Raw genomic sequence first — 23,563 nt, forward strand, 5'->3', positions numbered from 1 at the left:
CCATTAATTTTCACATGCTTTATACGTTAAAATTTTCCCAAAATTTCTACCATAGATTGTCCATAGAGATGGCTGTAGCCTCTCTGACGTCTGCTGATTTGAAGCTCGCTGGGCGGTTCCTAGCATCGCCATCTTGGCCTGCGTGTCATCCCTCCTGGAAATACATAAATGGACAAAGAGGTGGAGCTGAGAGGGGGAGCTGTCGGCGTCATGGTGGATGATTGACATCGAGCGAACTCTGAACTTTCTGTAGCTAAGAGCTAACCGAGCTAACCTGGAGATGACGGGAGCTAACCAGCTAACGGAGGTAAGTGGGCTAAAGCTAAGACACGTTGTTAAGCAGCTAAAAACTGTGGTTCTACGTTCTTCTTACTTGAAACGGGAGATTGTTACCTGTCAATCAAAATGACACGCCCCCTAAATATGCCGAACTTCAAGATTAAATTACTTTTAAACGGGCGAGTTACAAAAAAAAATTCACTCCCCCCCACAGTTGTCATGAAGGTAAACCTGACCTATTAAACCAAAAATGGATTTTTGAACCAGGCTGTAAATATGTTTGTTTCTGCTGTGAAGTTGGCCTTTTTAACATGGGAGTCTACGGGGATTTGCTCTGTTTTGGAGCCAGCCCCTAGCGGACAAAGGGGGAACTGCAGTTTTATACACTTCCGCATAGGCTTCACTTTTAACCGCGGAAGGCTCCGTCCATCTTTCATATACAGTCTATGATTGCTACTTATAATTATTAAGAAAAAAAAAGAAATACAGCATAATTTGAGAAACTGCCAGTTAAATTATAGATATGCTCTATAACAGGGGTGGGAACCTTGGCATTCGTCCTGAAAGTTGTCAATGTCTCCCTGTTTCAACACGCCAGATTCAAATGAATACATCACTGTGCAGATCTTTATACGCTGTTGGACCCATTTGATTTTAATCTGGTGTGCTGGACCAGAAATACACGGAATACCTGCAGGCTTCCAGCCCTCGAGGACCAGGGTCCCCTCCCCTGTTATAGAGCATATCTGTGCAGTGATTTCGACTATACATGATGTGTATCATCATCTGCCTTGAAATGTGCGATGAGCAGTATTACCACTTAATTCTCCTGTCCGGCTCCTGTTTTGAGCACATTAGAATCTAACATTCATTTATCTCTGATAATGTACACTGTAACAGTAACATAAAACTGTTTAATGCAACATACATGATGTATTCTGTGTTTGAAATGATTACACATTTCCATTAGTGTGCTTCCTGTAGAACAGGGGTAGGCGACTGCGGTCCTCGAGTTCCACGTTCCTGCAAATGTTAGGAGTGTCCCTGCTGCAACACACCTGATTCAAATCAATGGCTAATTAGCAGACTTTGATGTCAAGATCTGCTAACTAGGTCTGATGTGTGCCAGGTGTGTTGCAGCAGGGACACTCCTAACATTTGCAGGACTGTGGCACTCAAGGACCGGTGTTGCCTGCCCCTGCTGGGGAAGAACTCCGTGTCAATATGTCTGAGATGATGTTGCTGAAAAGCCCTGAAAGTCTGGAAGGCTGTCATCCTTGATGATTTTACATTGCCCTTTTTCCAAGTTGGTCTGAAACTTGGACACTTCATCATGTCCGACCTGAAGGTTTTCATTCTTAAGCTGAAAATGTGTTGTGAGGTTTCTCAGGTTTTCAGTTCGTCATGGAAACCAAAGTGCTTTTATGCCTTTTGGATGCTGGTTGGACTGTGGACAGTCAAGGTGTTTCCAATTTACCATGTGCTTTCTATCATTTACCAGAACACTTAACTATTTTGTCACTTCTATTTATTGTCCTTTTTATGATAGTCTTTTTTCCCCAAATTGTTCTGTTTTTTTTTTCTTTTGTTTTTGTGAGTGTCTCAAATGCTCGGCGTGAATTATAGTGAAAACACTTTTTATCAATGGTCATAAATTCCATAGGTTGTATAATAGTCTGGATCTTATTTAACAAAGCTACAGATTCTCAACAGGGTTCCCAGTAGGGTTGAGGTCAAAACACGATGTGGCCATCGGAGTACGATGGTGGCCGCACCATGACCGAGGCATTTTTCTCTTTATACAGAAATGAATAGTTATTTTTCTGCAGCTTGTGGTCTTGCATGAAGATTTTAGCACAGAGGGTAAAGGGAAACAACACAAAGTTTCCACAGCAAAAATGAACATTTGAAACAGTGTTTTTCCAGTTTTTGTGTCCATGTCAGATCATATATTTTAAAGTCCTCTGAGTTCTTCTGAATAAAGTTATTTAACGCCATTGCGGGATGTTGAACATGCGCACGTAGAATGTATAATACATAGGGCTTGATTTTCTCATTCTATTCTGTATAATAAATCTTTGTCCTGCAGAAATCTAACACAGATTTCTTATGCACACCTTGTTTGTTCCCTACTAAACTATTTAACTTTAGGAAATACTTGAATTTGACAATAAGGGCTGCACCCCAACTCCCCCCCAGTTATTGCTTCCACCTGACTTTTTCAGCACTCCACATCTTTACGCCTTTTATATTTGCAACTTTACACTCGTTACACAGCTTACCGCTGCTGTGTAATGACTTAAAATGAAGTTACTCAGACTATGCAGTCTAAACCTCCACTTGTTTCTGACTGAAGAGGCCTTGCAGTATTATTTGGGGGAAGGAGGACCACCTATTTGTGTTTTCTCTTCTAAATCTAAGCTGAAGTGCTGTGCATTGTTTTATAAATCAGTGGCAAATTCTATTATCATTAAGACATTTAAGGAGTGCTTCATATCTCTTAAGTTCTCAGAAAATTGTAGTCTGCCTGACCTGCATTTGTCACTTTAGTTTTAAAAGCAAAGTAGAAAATCTGAAGCCGTGGAAGTTCTGAAATATAGCTAAAACTAGCCGAAGCAGACGTTAAGATGTGCAATGAAATACAAAGGCAGACAATACTCGGAAGTGTTCTGTTTGCTTCATGTTGGTTCAGTAATAAAGCCTAACAAGTGATCAAATCCCAGGGTTTAGGAGTCCTGTGTTTAGATTGGAAGAAGCTGGGGGGGAGATGAGAACTTTTTCCACAGGACTTTTTTTTTTTTTTTTCTCAGCTTGGCATCCCAGAGGTGAACATCCTATTAACTCCTCTATGTTTGTGCAGAGACAGATTGGTTTATTTTAGTGCCAGTGAGGCAGAAGGCTTTGTGGAAAGTCACATTAGCGCATACAGTACATGCATTCTGCGTCTGTCTCAAATATCTGGCCACACACTGAGCAATACAGTACTGGTGCCAGTTGGTCCCCTCTATAAACAGCTCTAAAATGGTTTAATGGTGACATACAGTTAAGATTATCGGCTTTTGCCTTGAATATGAAAGACGGTTCCTAAGGTGAGCAACCATATGGGTGCAGTGATGTTAGCAAACAGGTTCTGGTTGGATCTAATAATTTCAGGCTTTTTTACATTTGCTCAAATGTCTTCGTCATGGCTGCAGATGCTCCAATTTGCTCAGCGTGCTCTCTTTAAAAAGATGTAGTTCCAGCACACCAGATCATGTTGCGTGTTGTTAATATGAATTTTTGTAGTTGTGCAAGTCTTTTCACAGAGCTCATGTGGGAGGATGACCTCAGTCACATGCTTTGAGCCTAAGCATGTGGTGTGCTATTTTAAGGATGTAAAGTTACAGTGTTGACATGCAGAGCGTGAGATCATGTTGATGGTGTCATGGAGGCGTGGAGCCAAATGCAGGGACGTTTCATCTGAAAAACTCAACAGAAATTTAACTAACACGATGAAGCCAACACAAGTGACTAAAGATAAACGAACACAAAGAACCAGAACTGAAACCAAAGGCAATAAATGCAGACAGAAACAGAACAGGTGTTGTGAAGAGGCCAATCGGGTCCAGGTGAACTTAAGTAAGTAAAGTTTATTTATAAAGCGCTTTTCACAGATAAAAATCACAAAGTGCTGTACATAAAAATGGGTACAATAAAACAATCAACAACAAAAAAGAAACAGTTAAAATCATCCAAAAATCAACCAAAAGCTCTTCTAAACAGTAGAGTCTTTAGCTGCATTTTAAAAGAGTCCACAGAGTCAAGCACACGAAGGGACAGAGGCAGCTCATTCCATAGTCTCGGAGCAACATACTGGAAAGACAGGTCACCACGAGTTTTAAAACGAGTTTTTGGAACCTTCAGGAGGTTCTGGCCAGAAGACCGAAGAGCGTCCAGAGGAGTATGGACAAAGTAAGTCGGTGATGTACTGAGGGGCCTGACCATGTAACGCCCGAAAGGTCAACACTAAATTTAAACTTAATAAAACAGGAAACACGGCTAGACAGAAAAAAACTTCAAAATAAAACAGGAAACGAGGAACTTCAGAGACAATAAGAAACATATCATGTTGATGTAGGCTGTGGTTTCCATGTAAACAGTGATACAGAAAGGATGAGACGTGGCTTAAATATTGAACAGTTGTTTTTATGAAGTATCTGAATGACTATTTTGAGTCTACTTTTGCCTCGACTAGAGTAGCAGATGCACTTCCAGAACTAAGCATTTGGCAAACATAACCCTGCACTTCCAGAAAAGAGGACTAGATTTCCATATATTTCCCAACTTCCACTAAAGCTGAATATAAATTGGTTATTTTTCAATCTCTACAAATGTTTAAATCCAGAGGCAGAGCTGAAACGAATCACCACAGCACACTGGACTGATGATTAGTGGATGGACAGAGTCGCTGTCTCGGCATTGTTGGATCCTAACAGCGTTATCAAGACTCCATTGATGTTTCATTGCTGTTATACAACAGGTGATTTCAGCTCAGCCATGTTACGACTAATCCTCACAGGCAAAATGTTGTTCAAAAATGCTGCTCCGGCCTCTATGAATAGATACTGTCCAGTCTCCAAATACGACACTGGTTCCTTCCCCTTAGAGGTAATAAGACGATAGGCGGGACTTGAGGATAACAACGCGGAGCGGCGGTAGAAAGCTGAGATAACGAGGCTCCTGACAGGCAGCCGAGGTAAGAAATGGCAGGGAACCTGAAGCTCCCTTCTCATTACCGGCCCCTCACCCCTCCCTTCCCACAGCAAACCGTGTTTGCTCCATGTCAAGAATATGCTGCCGTGCACGCTGTGACATCTCAACAATGAGCCGAGGATGCCTGCAGCTTGTTTTTCCATTTTGATGACAGCAGGGCCTTTTAGGATAAAATGTTACGGACTTGTATAATGTGTTGTTGATGGCATTCCCGCTGTGATCAGAACCAGCTGCAGAGAAAACGTCCGGGATTCTCCATGTGGTGAATTCAATCACAATCTAACCATGAAATCGTTTTGATTCGTCGTACCAGTTTCCAACTGCATTAAACTTGGTCTGCTTGAATTTAGGGGGGTGGGCGTCGTAAATTTAGGTTTCAGTGGTTTATTTGTGTGGTGTTTAATCCTGCAGCTAAATAAAAATAACTACAGTGGTAATTTAATTACAAGCTGTTCAGTTACTAAAGGACATCTTTTTTTCTCCACAGCAGTCTGATTTTTTTTTTCTTTTTAATTATTACAAATATCAAGTTCAATCTTATGAGTAAAAAAATCAGCCCGTAGTTTTTCTAAAAAAAAAAAAAAAAAAAAGCTTTGTATTGTTAAAAAAAAAAAAAAAAAAGTATGCTGCAGAAAAAAATCTGCACTGTTCAGAGCTGTGCTAAGCTTTTAACATAAACTGCAGTTATTTGCATGTCACACAATTAAAATTCTGGTAATTATTCTTCGCAGATTACGGATGCAGAACGAAATAGACAAATTCACATCTGTTCTCCTAAAACGATGCCATTATGATGTAGCCCTCTCGCTTCAGTCAAAAATAATCAATATGCTCCTGATTTCTCTCAGATGTCAGTGGAAATTATGCAGAGAACATTGTCGCATTAAATTGAATAGATTGACCGGAAACAAAGGATTTCTTTCAAGATAAATCTGCAGAATTAAACTTTGCAACACAACATATAAAACGCAGTTCAAACTCCATCCAGTTCATGAGAATTTGTTTTTTTTTTGTTTTTTTTTTGTCTTGTCCAGCATTTAGGCAAGCAGAATGATGGTCTGGATGCTGTGTTCTGCTGAGCAAATTTTCTCTGCCAAGGGAAGCTTTATAGATATAATGATCCCCTTGACTTTCTGATTTTTTATTTTATTTCTATGTTTATTTTGTATTGTTGTTTGAATTGTAGAGTTTGTACTGCTGGACCAGAGAGGACAGACAAAAGACAGAAAGAGAAAGGAGAAAAAAAACACCTCATAAGAAAAGGGAAAGAGATAAAGGGAGAGAAAAAAACAACTAAAAAATAACCCAAAAACAAAAAGAAAACAACCTACAGATGTATACATACACACATACAGGCACACACATACATATACACACACATACACACGCATACATACACATACATATACACACACGTATACACACATAATATATATACACAAATATATACATATGTACACATATACATATACACATACATACATTTACACACACACCTCTATGCACACACATACACACACATACATACGTACAAACATATACGCACTTGCCAGTATTAACACATATACATACACATACAAGCCAACTTTAGATCATAGTAACTAAACTATGAATCTAAAAAGTTAAATATAAATGAGAAACAAACAGAAATGAGAAAACTAGCTGCTGTTAGTGAATAAAACTGCGTGACGACTCGGTGACTGTGTCACATGCAGAACATGCAGAGTGGAACGTGTTCCGGAAAAGGTGATCGTGCCAGTGTGACCCCTCCCACACAAAGGCAAGAGGCACGCCAGGAGTACCTCTGAGACCAGGGCCACCGGCAGCCATCCCCAGGCGCAGACCCCAACCGCCCCACCCCGGAGCCAGCCATGCACCGACCCAGGAGGAGGCAGAGGGGGGTCCCAGCCAGAGTCCCCCGCAGTCAGGGGGAACAGGCCCCAGCAGGCCCGGACCAGCGAGGACCGGCCCCGCCGGGCACCGGCCACCCAGGGCAGACAGAGCGCGGGCCCCACGGCCCCAAGAGCCCAGAAGCAACCCCCCACCCCCGCAGGCAGAGGGCCCAGCCCACACCGACGGAGGGCCGGGATCCCCAGACCGCCACCGAGCGGCAGCCAGGCCGCACCCCAGTGCACCAGCAGCGCTCCCCGAGCACCAAGACCCTCCACGCACCCACGCACACAAACACACACACACACACACATACGCACACACGCACACACATGTGCGCACACACACACACACACGCACACACACACACACACACACACATGCACCCACCCACCTACCCCCACCCACACCCACACGCATCCACACTTCCTCCTTAAACACACCCTATACACCCATTCTCTTACACACGCTCAAACTCACACTCTCCTACCCCCGTTCTTTATACACACACACCCCCTCACACACACATCCCTGCTCCCTCTATAATCACCCATTCTTCCATACACGCATACCCCACTCTACACACACACACCTCCCTACACCCCTCTATCCACATTCACAGTCCTCATTGTACACCCACCCCATCACTTCCCTGTACCACCAACATAACCCCACATACGCACCCCCACCCATCTGCATACACCCCCCCTTCCTCCTATCCCAGCGACCATCCACTTTCCTAAATTCTTTCACCCTGATTCCCCCACCCCCCCTCTACCCTAACATTCAGTCACCACTTCATCCATTGGCTCATGCACGCCCTCACCTTTCTTTCCCAACGTGTCCCCTGTGAGATACCCCCGGGGGAGCAGGGGATAGGAGGGCCCCGATCAGGGCCCCACAACTACCCCCCACCCCTGTCAATGCCCCCCCACCACTCCACACATGCAGCCGATCCAGCACCACCCAGGGCCAGCAGCAGTCCCACCCCCGCCAGGCCAGCCCAGCCCAGACCCAGGCCCCCTGAACAGCACCACCAAACTCCTCCGGCACAGCCCCAGAAATAGGGGCGTGGCAGGACCCCATTGTCACCCCCTCCCTCCCAGCTTATGAATGATTGTGAAGTGTGTGTTGTTTGCAATTAAAATTGGGAAGAAGTAACCACATCATGTTGGGAGCGGGACCACCAAAGCAGCCCCGCCCACCGCACACTGCATGGCCCGCCCCCCAAAATATGTCCATGTGTTGTCAGTGTGTGTTTTTTGTGTTATGTTGACTAAGTGTAATTAAAACTGGGAGGTGAACCGATGCTGGGTGCAGCGATCGAAACCACCTTGATGGCCTCTCTCACCATCCAGATCAACGTGTCCACCTCCCAACGCCCTGCCTGTGTGTGGTGGAAGAAGGGAAGGAGGGGGGTCCGGGGATTTAGGTCCCGAGGGAAGCGCGCCTCCCTCAAGAAGATGAGCCACCTGCGGCACGAGGCACGTCCCCCATTCCCGGGGCCCCCGAAGGCCAGGACAGGCCAAGGGCAGCTGCCCCAACAACCAGGGCCCTCAGCAACCCCAATAAAGGAGCCGCCACCGGCCCCAGAAGGCACCAACGAACCACATGCAAAAGTGGGGGGGGGGGGGCAAAGAAGAGGAGGGGCGGGAGAAGGAGAGACAGACCAAGGGCCCACCGCCCCCACACCCCTAGGAGACGCCCCCACCCAGAGACACGTTGCATTCCCTTCTCCTTTACACACCAACACATTCACACCCCCTCACCATCAGCCTGGTATACACACACATCTACACACACACACACCCCTACAGACCCACACATACATCTATACACATACACACCCATTCTAACAGATACACGGCCAAAAGATTAGTCCACCTCCAAAACCCTACATCCCACTCACCTCCCTGCCCATCACAAAACACCCCTTCTCATTCTACCTACCCTAGAACAAACCACTACAACTCCCCACTTCTCTCACTGAAGTCCTACCCCCTTCATAATCATGACCCTTCACCCCCCTATACACCTACATACACATGCACCCCCCCCCCCCCACTCCCCCCTACACACGGGCCACTACCCCCCATACACATGCATCTCAATACTCCTCTATATACACACCCCTATCTCCCATGCATTTAACACCAGATTATCCACACACAAGCCCTTACCCCTTCCCATACACACACACACACACACACACACACACACACCCACTCCCTCATTCACAACCCCAACCCCCCACACCTACATGCCCTAACACACTCCCCCTTACACACAACCCTACCCCCCACAAACGCATGCTCCACTACACTCCCCATAAACCCCCCACATATAAACCACCACACACTTCCTACACCCCACACACTCATGTACTATCACAGTCCCCTAAACCTCCACCCCAACACCCCTCACACACTCCCGCATACACACACCCCTCACCCCCTATACCTTCATGTACCGCTACAATCCTCTATACACACCCCGCATATACACCACCGCACTCCCTCATACATACACCCCCACACATACATGCCTCAACACACTCCCACATACACGCACCCCTACCCCCCATACATTCATGTACCACTACACTCCTCCATACACACCCCATATATACACAGGCACCCCCCCATCCTCAACTATCTTGGGCCCGGGTCCCTCTGCCGGGCACCAGGGCACGGACCCGCCCCCGCTGCAGCGGCAGGTCCAGGTCAGCCCAACCCCCCCACGGCAGGGCCGACCCCCCATCCCCGAGAAGCAGGGGACAGCCCCGGGCACCGGAGCCCAGGACCCGCACCCCGCCCACCCGACAGCGGCACGGCCACCCGTCACGGAGCCAATACCCGCCGATCCAGCCCCCGCCAGCGACCTCGCCCCACCGCCAAAAGGCAACTCCAACCATTGATCAACCCAAGGCCTCCCGCCAGGTCTGGAAACCTAGCCCCCCCCCAGTAATGAAGCAGCCAAGATCCCCGTCCAGGGGTCCACCCCAGACCCATAGCCACCTGAGCCACCCAGCCACTCCCTAGCCCCGAGCAGGATGAGGTCACACTCTCCCCCCTACACTAAGTGATGGAGTTGATCACAGGAGACCAGAGAGAGTGAAATTCAACTGACTGATCCTTTGAGGAGGCAGACATCATTTCCATGCTGATGTAATCTAATAACAGATTTCTAAACTGCTGGATACACAGATTCTGTTTGCTTTTCCAGTTCACAAGGATAGTTTTCTTTGCAATGCAGAGGCTGCTGAGGATTGGTTTTGCTAAATTAAACCCTATGTTATTTTCACCTAAGTGACTCAATAGGCACAATTTGGGGTTTGCAGGGATATTACATTTAAACCAGTCTGACAGATCTTTACATACCTGGAGCCAGAATCTCTGGACAGGTGGACAAGACCATAAGGCATGGTAGTAGCTGTCGATCATGTTGTCAGTACAGTGTGAACAGATATGTGAGTGTAACAGACCCATCTTGAACATCCTGTGTCCCGTATAATGAGTTCTGTGTAGAATTTTGAATTGTATTAATTGCATGCTTGAATTCTTAGTCATTTTGAATGTGTTTAAGCAGATTTGTGACCATTCATTTTGATTGAAGTTGCTGGATAAGTCTGCTTCCCATTTAGAAGTTGGGAGAGAGATGGAATCTTCTAGCTTCAATAGTAATCTGTATATTTTGGATAGTAGCTTCGGGGCCTTAAGATTTAGGAATTCTGCAACCCTTATAGGTAACTGTAAGTTTAGTTGATCAGTGGTGTATTTCTTACTTATGATAGATTTAAGTTGGTGGTATTCTAAGAATTTGGTGCTGCTGAATTCATACCGTGAAGAAATTGCATCAAATGGCAGAAAGTTTCCATTTTCTACTATATGTTCTAACTGCTTTACTCCTTTATTCTTCCACCGAGGGAAGTTTATCATCTTTTTGTTTTGCAGGAAGTCAGGATTGTTCCAGATGGGTGTGAGCTTACATGGAATAAGCGCAGACTTGGTTACTTTCAGGAATTCCCACCAAGCCGTTAAACTGGAGCTGATGTTAATGCTTTTAAAACACTTATATGACTTGACAGTTGAGCTGATGAATGGTAAATCAGAGATGACTAAATCCTCACACAATGCTTGCTCAACATCCAGCCATGGCTCATCCAAAGAACTTGGATTAAGCCACTTGGAGATGCATTGCAGCCTATTACATAAGAAATATTGATTAAAATTTGGCAGGTCCAACCCACCTCTGTCTTTGGTCTGTTGTAAAGTTTTTAGACTAATGCGGGATGGCTTGTTTTTCCAGAGAAATCTGGATATGTGGGAGTCTAGTGATTTAAACCAAGTGGAGGATGGTCTGATGGGAACCATTGAGAAAAGGTAATTAACTTTTGGTAAAACCATCATTTTAACAGTGGAAACCCTCCCCATAAGTGATATGGGCAAGCGGTTCCACCTTGAGAGGTCATCCTCTGTTTTTATTAGCTGATCATGATTTAACTTTATTAGTTCGGTTAGTCTGGGAGAGATTATTATACCTAAATAACTAATATTTCCTGACTGTATAGTGGTGTTAGATATGTTTTTAAAGTCACAGTTAATGGGCATTGCTGTAGTCTTTAACCAGTTAATAGAATAGTCTGATATTGAAGAGAATGTATTAATTAGTGTGATTGTTTGAGAAAGTGTTGTTTGTGAGTTGTTAAGGAAAAGTAAAATGTCATCTGCGTAAAGACTAATTTTATGTTCAATATTTTTAGCTTGAATTCCTTTGATTTCTGGGTTTTGTCTTATGGCAGCTGCCAGAGGTTCAATAAAAATGGCAAAGAGTGATGGAGAAAGTGGGCAGCCCTGTCTGGTGCCTCTCTGTAAGCAGAAGTTTGGAGAAGTTTTGTCATTAGTCTTCACACATGCATTTGGGTTGTTGTATAATATTTTTATCCAGTCAATAAATGATGACCCAAACCCAAATTCTTTTAAAGTTGCAAATAAAAGTTTCCAGTTTACACGGCCAAATGCTTTTTCTGCATCTAAAGGTATAACTGTGGACTTCAGATTGTGTAGAGTTGAATAATCTATTATGTTAATTAATCTGCGCATGTTAGTGTAGGAATGTCTACCTTTTATAAAGCCTGTTTGATCAGGGTGAATAATGGAAGGGGTTATTTTCTCTATCCTTCTGGCTAGAGCTTTGCTGATTATTTTGAGATCTACGTTTATTAATGAAATTGGACGGTAACTGGATGGGAGTGTAGGGTCCTTTCCTGGTTTTAATAGGACTGAAATATTCGCCAAGTTCATATTGGAGGGTATTTTTTGCTTTTCCTTTATTTCTAATACCATGCTGTAAAAGGTTGGAGCCAGTGTGGTCCAGAATTCTTTGTAGAATTCAGCTGGATAACCATCTGGACCCGGTGCTTTATTATTTGGCATACGGTGGAGAGCTTCATGGAGCTCATGAACTGAAATAGGTGAATCTAGAGCCATTTTATTTTCCTGATTTATTTTAGGAAGATTGATGCTGCTAAGAAATTGGTTAATATTTTCATCTGTTGGATTTATTTGTGATGAATATAATGCTTTGTAAAATTCTTTGAAAGTATTGTTTATCATGTCAGGATCATGGCTGATATTTCCTTCTGAATCTTTTATAGAGGAAATTGTTGTTTTCTCCTTATTTGCCTTCAGTTGGTTAGCCAGGAACTTTCCAGATTTGTTACCATGTTCAAAATTGTCCAATCGAAGTCTTTGCACCATGAATTGTGTTCTTTTATCTATTATTTCATTAAGTTCTAATTTGGCTTTTCTAATATCATTCAGTGTGTGTTCTTCTGGGGAGACATGGTAAGCTTCCTCTAGTGATTTAATTCTGAGTTCTAATTCTGATGTTCTCAAAGTTTCCTTCTTTTTCTTATGGGAAGAGAAGGATATTATTTTCCCTCTCATTACTGCTTTTCCTGCTTCCCACAGAACACACGCTGAAGTTTCTGGTCTGTTATTGTTTTCTAGCTATGAGGACCATTCTCTTTTAAAGTAACTGATAAACTCAGAATCTGTAAGTAATGATGTATTAAATTTCCAGTTTCTAGTGGCTGGCTTACAGTTTTTACTTCTAAGGGTTAATGATACAGGTGCATGATCACTGATGATTATGGGATGGATCTTTATCTCTGATATGTCACTCATGAGTGAACTGCTGATTAGGAAGTAATCTAGTCTAGAATAGGTATGGTGAACTGAAGAGAAGAAAGTGTATTCTCTCAGTGTCGGGTGATGAGAACGCCATGCATCGCAAAGACCAAAATCCTTCATGTACTGTTTAACCGTTTCAGCTGATTTCCAACCTCGATACTTCCCTGATGAACTGTATTTGTCAAGAATAACATTTAAGTCCCCTGCTACAATGATTGTGTTATCTAAGTGATCATAGAGCGAAGTAAAGAGGGAGTGAAAAAAGGAGGAGTCATCAACATTTGGGCCATAAACATTTGCAATAGTTAACTTAATATTTTGAATAGATAATGTAACTATTAAAAATCTGCCTTCTGGATCTGTGATTGTTTGATCAATGTCAAATTTTAAACTTTTATTAATAAGAGTGGCTACTCCTCTTTGTCTGGAATTATAGCAAGCTGAGTAAACATGTGGAAACTGGTCCGTTGAAAGATTTATTGTTGAATTAGATAAATGAGTCTCCTGCAGGAGAACGATGTCTGCCTTCATTTCACGCATCTGATTAAGGATTTTTAACCTCTTCTCTCTTGTACCAGCTCCACGCACATTCCAAGAGACAAACCTCAGTGCATCCATAAACCAACAAAAACGAAGACTATCTGCATATTACAAACCTCAGTGTATCCATAAACCAGCAGAGATGGAGGTTATGTGCATATTACCACAGCGTGTGTCCGTGTGTAACCCGCTGCTTGTGCGCCTGTCAGCTGTGTGCGGTACCTGGATCTGCGCGTTAAGTGTCTCTGTGTGCTTTCCTCATACTGAACTGTGAGTGTATGTGTGAATCATGCATAACGTTGTGTCCGATGTTTAATCTTGTGCGTGCGCCATGAAACATATAGAGAAGTAGATGACATTACTGATAAAAGTGAAAGGGTTCAAACAAAGAAAAGTGAAAAGAGAAAAAAGTGACCGTGCCAAAGGAAGAAAATAATGTAAAAGAAACATCCATGACGAGAACGGTGTAGCAGAGACGCGTGGAGAAAATACTGATAATTATTTTGAAACCACAGTATTACAAATATGGCATAACTTATTTAAGATTTAAGATTATTAAGGAACATACCAACAAGTCAGTAGAGCCACGTAGTGATGTTTGGGTCGCGGTACAACTGTCCATTGATAATTTATCCACGGCGATGACAGCGCGAGCTCCTTCGGCGATGGATTTTCTCCTGATAGGGAACTAAACTCTCCGCCGATCCAGGATCTCTCTTGGAAACTGGTCATTAACTGCATAATGAAGGCCCCGAAGTTCACGGCCCTGACTCTTCACCTGCTCCTTTTGTTTGTAGTTAAACTTGGCTACGATGGGCCGTGGCCGGCCGGCTCCGGGTTTCCTTCCGCCCAGACGGTGAACTCGGTGAAAGGCGATGTTCCCCACCGTTTCTTCCGGGAGCTTTAGATGAGTCTGGATGAAGTTTTTAACTGTGGTCTCGGGGTCTTCATCTGCTTGTTCTGGAATCCCTGCAAACACCAAGTTGTCCCTCATGCTTCTGGCTTGCAGATCCAGCACCGCTTCCTTCATCTTCTTGTTCTCCTCGGAGACTCTGGTCAATCCCTCGGTGAGGGATTTAACCGACTCTCTGAGGACCGCGTTTTCTGTGGCCAGTGTTTCCACTTGCTTCTGGCTGAATTCCAGTGATTCCCGCAAGGCCTGAAACTCTTTGTGGAGAATCTCCACCAGGCTCAAGCGCGCATCGAAACTACTGAGCTTTTTATCGATAGAAATAAGAACATCGGTCGTGTCGTTCCCCGGCGACGAAATGGCTCCGGATGAATCCTCGTTCCGCTGTCTTTTAGCCTGAGATGATGCGCCTGGGGTCGGTTTGCTTTGGCTTCCCCATGACAACTCTGTCGAAACACTGATCTATGAAGTCCGTCAGGCTGGCCAAATCCTCCTCGTTGTGCTCCAGAATGCACCTTAAAGGGACACTATTTACCTACTTAGGAGAATGTTCAAATTAATTTCAGATTAATTTGGCAAAACGCACACATTAATAAATGAATGAATGAATAGTTTACGTTTGCCTAGTGGGACTCCGCCGTCTCAACCTCACTACTTGCCTACAGCATTACGTCACTTACCTGCGTCCTCCCCCGTCACTTACCTGCGACCCTTCCAGTTCATGAGAATTTAACAAAAACATGCAATTTGTCCACTTAAGAGCTTCAGATATCTCAGCTGGTTGATGGACATGTCCGTCTCATCGGTGTAGGACAAAAACACTGAGCTAAAAAAACCCCACAGAATCATAAATCCTGTCCCGCTTTGGCTTCTTTGTTTATTCCACTTCAGACACAACTCTACCAACATGCTGTCCTGCAACTCTGCCTTTGCTTTGAAACAAATCACTCCGGTCCCAGATGGTCCCACATGCAGGTGGAGGTGTGATAGTGAAGCTTTCACTCTTCCCGTTATATTAGTTCACCCGTCTGGATCCTCACGGTGTTTCTAAGGGGAACCCGGGGCTGTCGCGTGATGTTCTGGATCAGGGATCCTCAATGAGGACCGGTGTCCTGCAGGTTTTCCAAGTGTCCCTGCTGCAACACACCTGATTCAAATCATGTGTATTCAACAGACAAATGCAGAGCCTGTCTGAGTCTGATATGTTCCAGCAGGGACACTAAGAAAACCTGCAGGACAGCGCCTCATGACGGCAGACTTTCAACACCCCTGTTTCAGATAAACTACGCTCCTTTTGGTAATTTACGGTTTTCTTGGAGGGGCAGATGACCCTTACATTTTCTTCTGTGTTCCCGCTGAAATAACTTGGACACAGTAACACGTCTTATTTCTGACACTTCTAACATGTATTGACTTTATTTATTTAACCCATTGATCACTGGTGTTGTTAATTTGGAACAAACCACTTCTGGCCTTTTTATCATATTTTATGTAATTGGTTTATTCCCCGTTTGGACTTATTTATGTATTTATTTGCATTTTATTTATCCTTATAGTTTATTTATTCAATATCTAACTGCATTTTTCTTTCATTCCTGTTTTTTTTTTTTTTTTAAGATTTCTTTTGTTTTATATCATCATAAATAAATTCAGGTTAGGACCAAGATAATGCATGCATATTTTTAGTTAAATTGTGCTTAAATGATTTGGGTATGTCATTTAGAACAGCAGTGGGACAAATGGGTCTCATAAAGTGTTGAAACATTCATGGTCAGATGGGGTCCTGGACCTGGTCAGGAGTATCACAGCTTGTCCTGTCCTGACAGTGATGCAGGAAGTGGAAAGTGCGATGGGTGCAGAGGAGAAATACTGCATGAAGCCATTTTATAAAGAAGAAAAAAATCAAATGTATGACATGGCCAAGTGCAATGCAGGCATAAATCCGAGACAAAAGCTGTGACGCTTCATGAAACTGGGTTGGATTTACATAACCAGTGAACGGTTTGGACACACAAACTTGTTCATATCAAATCAGTAAATGTGTTAAATAGGTTTTGATAGGTACTGTACATGATATGCAATACCAAGACAAGGCAAACAATCCCTATAATGGTTATACAGGATTATACATGAATTGCAGAGTATTAATATCTGCAGAAAGTTCATGACAAACTTCTCTACCAGTTGTTTTTTGTTTCTTATATAATTCGTCTCCAATTTTCCAACTGCTGTTAACTGATTTGGTGACTTTCTGGCATCCAAATGAAATCTACTGTTGAGGACATATGAGGTGGGCATCATGCATTTCAGACTGAAAGTGTCACGCTGCTTTTACAAAGACCCTTGCATTATAACACCTTAATAATATGCGTCCTGCTTAAAATGCACGAAACATTGTGAAAAGGAACGTTGGACGGCTGAGCAGCTGATGGACTCTAAAATCATCCTGTAAAGCTGGAACAGTTTCTGACCGAATGGTGTAATTAAAGCAAGACTGACGCAGCGATGCTAAACATGCCTGGATTGGTTTTATTGCATCAAGTTGTTGTTCTAAACACAAAGTTTAGAGAAACTTTGTCCAGTTCAGGCTGTGACATTTCTGCATTATTTGACATGCAGCGATGTTGCACAGGGATAAACCTACTTCTGCTTTGAACCATTTGTTATGTTCAGTGTCATTAATATGAATCATTCTGCTGGAAACCATGAGCACAAAGCTCCTGTGTTGCTTTGGCATAATTTTCACTTACATTCACACACTGGTATGTCGAAGCAAAATGTCATTCATCATTTCTAATCAAATACTCTTACAATCCTCCTTCTGTCCATATAAAATCTTTGGTGACTCATGCTGTTGTTGTATTTTTTGCCTGTAACATTATTTTGCTCTTGTTTAGATCATGCATGAAGTCTCTGTAGTGGTCAATCATCTTTACAGGGCTCTTTTCTATCGATATAAGAATCTTGAAGCAGGTTTTGAAACAACTTACACAGGTCTGTATGCTTTAAACATGTTCCAAAAAGAGTAAAGAAAAAAAGTTTACTATGGCATTCATCAGCATCCAAAATGTAAATGTGATCATGTTGACATTTAATTGTACTTGCTCTTAAAAATATTCAAACAGAACAAAACAAATCCCGTTTTCCCAGTTTATCTTGTTGGCATGTGCAGCTCCATGTGCCATGTCAGCAGCCTTCATGTAGATGTGCACCGCTCTACTATGGGGACAGTTTGGTCTTTTATTTAGTTGGTCATCATGTGGAGTGAAGTTTTCTCCCTGAGACTGGCGGTAGCTTGTGGTTTTGGGGTTTTTCTCAGTGTTGGACTCCACTAACATGCACCAAATAAAATGTACAGAACCTCGAAATTGCTCAGTTTCATGTGCAGAATAATTATAATTTCCAAAAGGACGCTTGGAAAGCTCTTCTTCGGCTAAAGCCAGAAGCCAAAGCGTAGAAGGGATTGCTTTTTAATGCCTGCCATAATAAGTTCATCCCTAGGCCATCTCTCCGCCATTAAACACATACGACTGAAGATTTTTTTTTTTTTTCCTGCCTTTTCTCACGTCCAACTAATAAATCTAACACCCTGCTGACAAAATACTTGTCTGTCTGGATCATTTCTAAGGCAGAACTTCACTTTGCTTTCACAGGCCAGCGCCGCAGCTCGGAGCAGTGTTTGCTTTGGGAACGCCAGGCAGTTTAAATTAGAATAATTTCTCCTGACTAAACACCAGACCAATCATGTGAATAGCTTTCAGGCTCCATATTTGATGGATGCCTTCTCTCAGTTTTTAAAAGTAAAATGGATTTAGTTCTCAGCTAAGTATGATGAATTGATTAGGTGCTTTAAGTCACAATGATTAAGCACAATTACACTATCAATGTTTTTCAAAGCTTTCTTGGTGTGAAAGAAACTTTAATTAAACAAAAGCAAAAAAAAAAAAAAAAAAAATCCCACTTAAGCTGTGATATCTCTGCTGCATTCACTGTCCTCCTGGGGGATTCGGACAAGCCTGTTGGAGGAACTTAGTGGGCCGCATCAGGCGTCTGATAGCTGGAAACTTATGAAAAGCAACAATGACGAATCTTACACCTAAATCTTTCCCTCACCTCTGATACAAAATGAAGAAAATCAAGATTCTCTGCATTTATTCACTCAGTTATCTCTGTAAGGCTGAGTGTTGCTGATCCATAGCTTCCAGTTCCATCAAGACTCACATTAATTACTCATCACCATACCATTTACCCCATCACCCTCCCAGTCTTTGTCTCCTCCAACGTCTTGTCACAAACAATTAAGCCAACAAAGATGGAAGTTAATTAAATTAAAGGCGCCGACGTGTCATTTGTTGCAAAGTCGTAGCCGTTGACGAGCCTGGAGGGTGGAGGTTATCGATGGCGTTTTTTCCTTTGGAGTAAGTCGACCACAGTGAGTCATGTTCAGCCACGAGTTACATCTGGGAGACCAACTTGATGTGGTTTGGAGCTGCTGAGGTTGGGCAGCGGATCATTCCAGTTCACACTGGGAACCATCTGTCTGTCCTGACCTCACGCCCTTGTGGGACGTATGTGCTTGGCATATTTTAGCATCTTTACTGTGCACTTGCTGTTGAGGACTTGGAAGCTTTTCCTCATCAAAATGATTAAGGGTTTTTCCTGGAATGACTTTAGAGATTAATAAAATCCATGTTTTGTGAAACAAAAGCAGGTATCTTGAATGGAAAGAGAGCAGATCCAGAAAATAGTTTTCAGCCCTGAGATTTTATTTGGATTAGCTGTACTGTTATTAGCTTTTCTCTCAATTCTCCTTGTAAATACGTTTTTTATTAAGCATTTACTGAAAATATTATACATTTTAGCAGTACAGCAGAGTTATTTATGTTTGCTTGTACTGCTGTTGGATTATATCTGATGCCAGGCAGTTGCTGCGGGTAGTAAATGTTTACTAGCTTAAAATAAGTCTAGAACAACAGGTTTTTGTTCTAAAACAAGCCCAGAGAATGATGCTGCCGTTACCATGTCAGTCAGGGTTTTCTCTGCATGCCTGGATATGTTTGGGAATCAGATCTGGTCTGAGGATTATTTAGGTACCTTTTGCAGTACAACATGAATAATTTTATGAACAGTTAGCTCACTTAAAGCTGGGGTAGGTGATGTTGGGGAGCTAGCAAGATGTGAAAGTAGCATATCTTGGCTCCTCCCCCTCTGGTTTTGCTTCTTGCATGATCCAAGGCTTTTTTCTTACCTCCACCTAGGAGGTTATATTTTTACCAGCGTTTATCTGTTTGTGTTCAAAATAACTCAAAAAGTTATGGACAGATTTTAATTAAATTTTCAGGAGTTGTTGGAAATGTGAAAAGGAAGAACTGGTTTCATTTTGGTGGTTATCCAGATCACCATTTGAATCCAGGAACTTTTTAAATGCCATTGCGGAGGTTTGTGCTCTGAGTGCTTTTCTAGTTCGCAGCTTTTTCCACCAACGATTTTCTTTCTCGGCTGTTTAGTGGGAGGAGGTAAATAAACCGAGCCAGGTCGGGGAAATCCTTCTTGCATTTTCTCAGCCATGTTTGCCTTCCGAGTTTCTTCTTCCCTACTTTGCATTTTCATGCTAACACAGTGTTTATATGCAGGGTGTGGCTATCAGGTATGCACTGTGAGAGGGGGAGGAGGGGAGCCGGTAGAAGAAATTTACCAAATATAAGAACATGAACAACTTCAATTTGTTCTGAATGTTTGGATTGGTCAGTTTTTACAGATTTACATAAACTGAGGGGTCTAACTATATTTCTTATTGTTCATGATTACAAAATGTCCAGACTACTATCAGGACAAGGAACCACTCCACCCAGAGCTCCCATTGCTTCTGGTTATATTAGGTCGTATTCAAAATACTTTTCCTTTGTCAGAGTTATTTTGGTCTAAATTTATCTGATTGGGACCTTTTTTTTTTTTCCATGTTTCCCAGCCTAGTGTCTTATCCATGCCTTTAAATGGTTCTGCAGATGTGCTCTCCTTCTGTAGATGGCTTCCAACTTTGAAGGACTGACTTGCAAAGAATTAATCCTAAAAAATGCTATTACTACTCATTGCTTTAGACTCTATTATGCACATTTCTCACGGGTTCACAAGCTTAATTTATACTTTACTTTCAATTGCTTATAAACCAATTTCCTTATAAAGAGCCTTCAATAACACAGCTTGTTTATTGTAAAAGGGAAATTTAATATAATCAAGTTCCTTGACAAGCTTAAAGAAGAGTGACAATAACTTAAGTCTTGTACAAGTTGGCTTCAAATCTGATTGGCACAACTCTGAGAAGGTGATCTTTTATAATAATCTGAGCCTGCAGCATGTCGGTGAGTTGCGCCATCATAGCGCTGCTCTTTTTAACGACATTTTATTCCATATTTGAGCTGAAACTAAATATTTACTTTCTAGTGTTTAACATGTTTGAGTAACCCTGAAGATGAGCGCCTCCCAGAATTTACAGCAAAGTTGCTGGAATGCAAACACAAAGGCCATTTTCATGAAAACTGTGCTATACTCACGTTCAGCCCACTTATCAGTCATACACACAAATTCTTAATCAGAGGCGAAAAGGATTAATGAATGAATTACATGCTTTACTGATCCCTGCTGAAGAATTCTGTGCTTTTTTCCCTCATCTGTCTGCAGGAAGGTCAAAATGAAGGGTCAGCCAGAGAAAAACACCCCGGGAGCTAATAGGGCTTTTCAGAGGATTGTGAAGCGGTCCAGATCCCCTGTTGGACTTGATTTATTAGAAAGTATTTAGAGACTAGTCGTTTCCATGCAATGAAAATATGTATAATAGAAAAAAGGATCAAACATTTCCATGCTCGGATTAATATTCCTGCAAATGGGGGAATCTTGTTGCTGCAAGGGTATTAATTGAAATGCTGGTAAAGGAAAATGAGCAGTCATCCAATAAGCTTTTAAAATGATGCCTCCACTTTTATAATAAACAAGGTCTTTTCTGGCTTTCGGTCACCAGGGTTCCCCACAGTCTCATGTCTAAGTGTCACCATGAAGGGGAGTCCCATGTGCAGCCAAACAGGGGGAGAATAATGGAATAATGGCACACAGCTTCTCCTGGCTCTGTCACGCCTGGGTTTTACTCAGAAAACCTGCCGCTGTGCGCGCGAGAATGCACACGACGCTGTCAAACACCTCCTCGCTCACCTTTTGTTCTCACAGCCTTCTCAGCAGAAAACCCTCTTGTATTTGTAACACAGGCTTTTATTATTAACCGTTTAATCACTATTATGAATCAGATTTACTCGATCACAATCATTTGTTTGCAGCCTTTTCTGCTGTTTTGCTTTGCTGTACCGTAATTGCTCAGCAGTTTGTTTCCTCAGCATGGCAGGTATTATTATGTTACACACCACAGAGAAGTAATGGTTGCCATGGAGCTGGAAGGCTAAGAGTCTGTTCTGTCTCTGCTCCCTCCCAGCAGGTGTTATAGAAAGTGGTGTCTGTCCGTGTAGTTCCTGGAACAACCACACACACTTTTTGTTTGTTTTTCTTTTATTTGTTGCGACACAGCTTTTCTTCTCTCCTTTGTGTCCGATTTCTTGGCAACTAAACTTTGCAGGCAAGCTTGCAGCCAGATGGAGATTGTACCACGCAATGTCGCTTCATTTCATGCTTCATGCACAAGACACTTCCAACCCACCTATTCTTTTAAAAAGCTGATGTGAAAACAATTTTGCTTTTGAAGTAAATTTTAAAATTTATGTTTTTACTGACAATGTGAAAGAGATGAATGCTCATGTTTCATCTGGCCTCAGTGGATTGAGGAAAACGGAGTCCCAGGACAGGAATACCGGCATCACGCTCGGTGGCCGGAGAGCATGTAAAGAGGGTCTTTTAGCTTTGTAAACATATAAACTGGAACTCAACTCAACTTTCTTTATAAAGCATTTTAACACACCAGCTGCAACAAAGAAGTAAAAGTTCAGTAATCCACACAACTGCTTTCGTGTTGGACTAGATTGTGTCTCTGCATCGTCTGAATATTTAGACGGATTGTCAGAGATTTTGCTTTTTTATGAAAAAATACTAAAATTAATAAATTGATTTCAGTCACATGTCTAACTTCAGAGACAAGCAGAGAACAGGACATAGTAGTTAAATCTTAAAAATACATTAATCAGACTAATTATCTTAAAGCTTATATATTAAATCAGATTTTTGTTACTTTTCGTAAATGTTGGAATTTTTTTGTTCTTCTTAGTATTTTTTAGATATTGGGCAGCATTACAGCCACTCTATAGTATTTATCAACACTTAAAGCTAGCAATGTTTTATCCTGATCCCAAACCACAGACTGTATATAAAGAGATGGACTCAGCCTCTGTGACATCACCCGTAGGTTTCTGAAGAGCTGAATTGATGCTCTGCGCGCGGTTCCTACCGTTGCCATGTTGGCAGCGTCATGTGCATCATCTCGCTCGCAAAATAAAAATATGAGCAAAGAGGTAGCGCTGAGAGGTCAGCTATGAGTGTCATCGTGAATAATTGACATCGAGTGAACTCGGAGCTTTCTGTAGCTAAAAGCTAACCGAGCTAACCCGGAGAAAATGGGAGCTAACCAACTAATGGAGGTAAGCGGGCTAAAGCTAAGTCACGTTATTAACCGGCTAAAAACCGCGGTTGTTCTACGTTCTTCTTACTTGAAGCCGGATATCGGTACCTGTCAATCACAAGGACACGCCCCTAAATTTGCCGAACTTTGAGATTAAATTACTTTTAAACGGGCGAGTAAGAAAAAAATTCACTCCCCCCACAGTTGTCATGAAGGTAAACCTGACCTATAAATCAAAAATGGATTTTTGAACCAGGCTGTAAACATGTTTATTTCATCCATGAAGTTGGCCTTTTTAACATGGGAGTCTATGGGGGTTTGCTCTGTTTTGGAGCCAGCCCCTAGTGGATGAAAGGGGATCTGCAGTTTTATGCACTTCAGCATAGG

Source organism: Telmatherina bonti (assembly GCF_933228915.1).
Source record: "Telmatherina bonti genome assembly, chromosome: 24".
NCBI lineage: Eukaryota > Metazoa > Chordata > Actinopteri > Atheriniformes > Telmatherinidae > Telmatherina > Telmatherina bonti.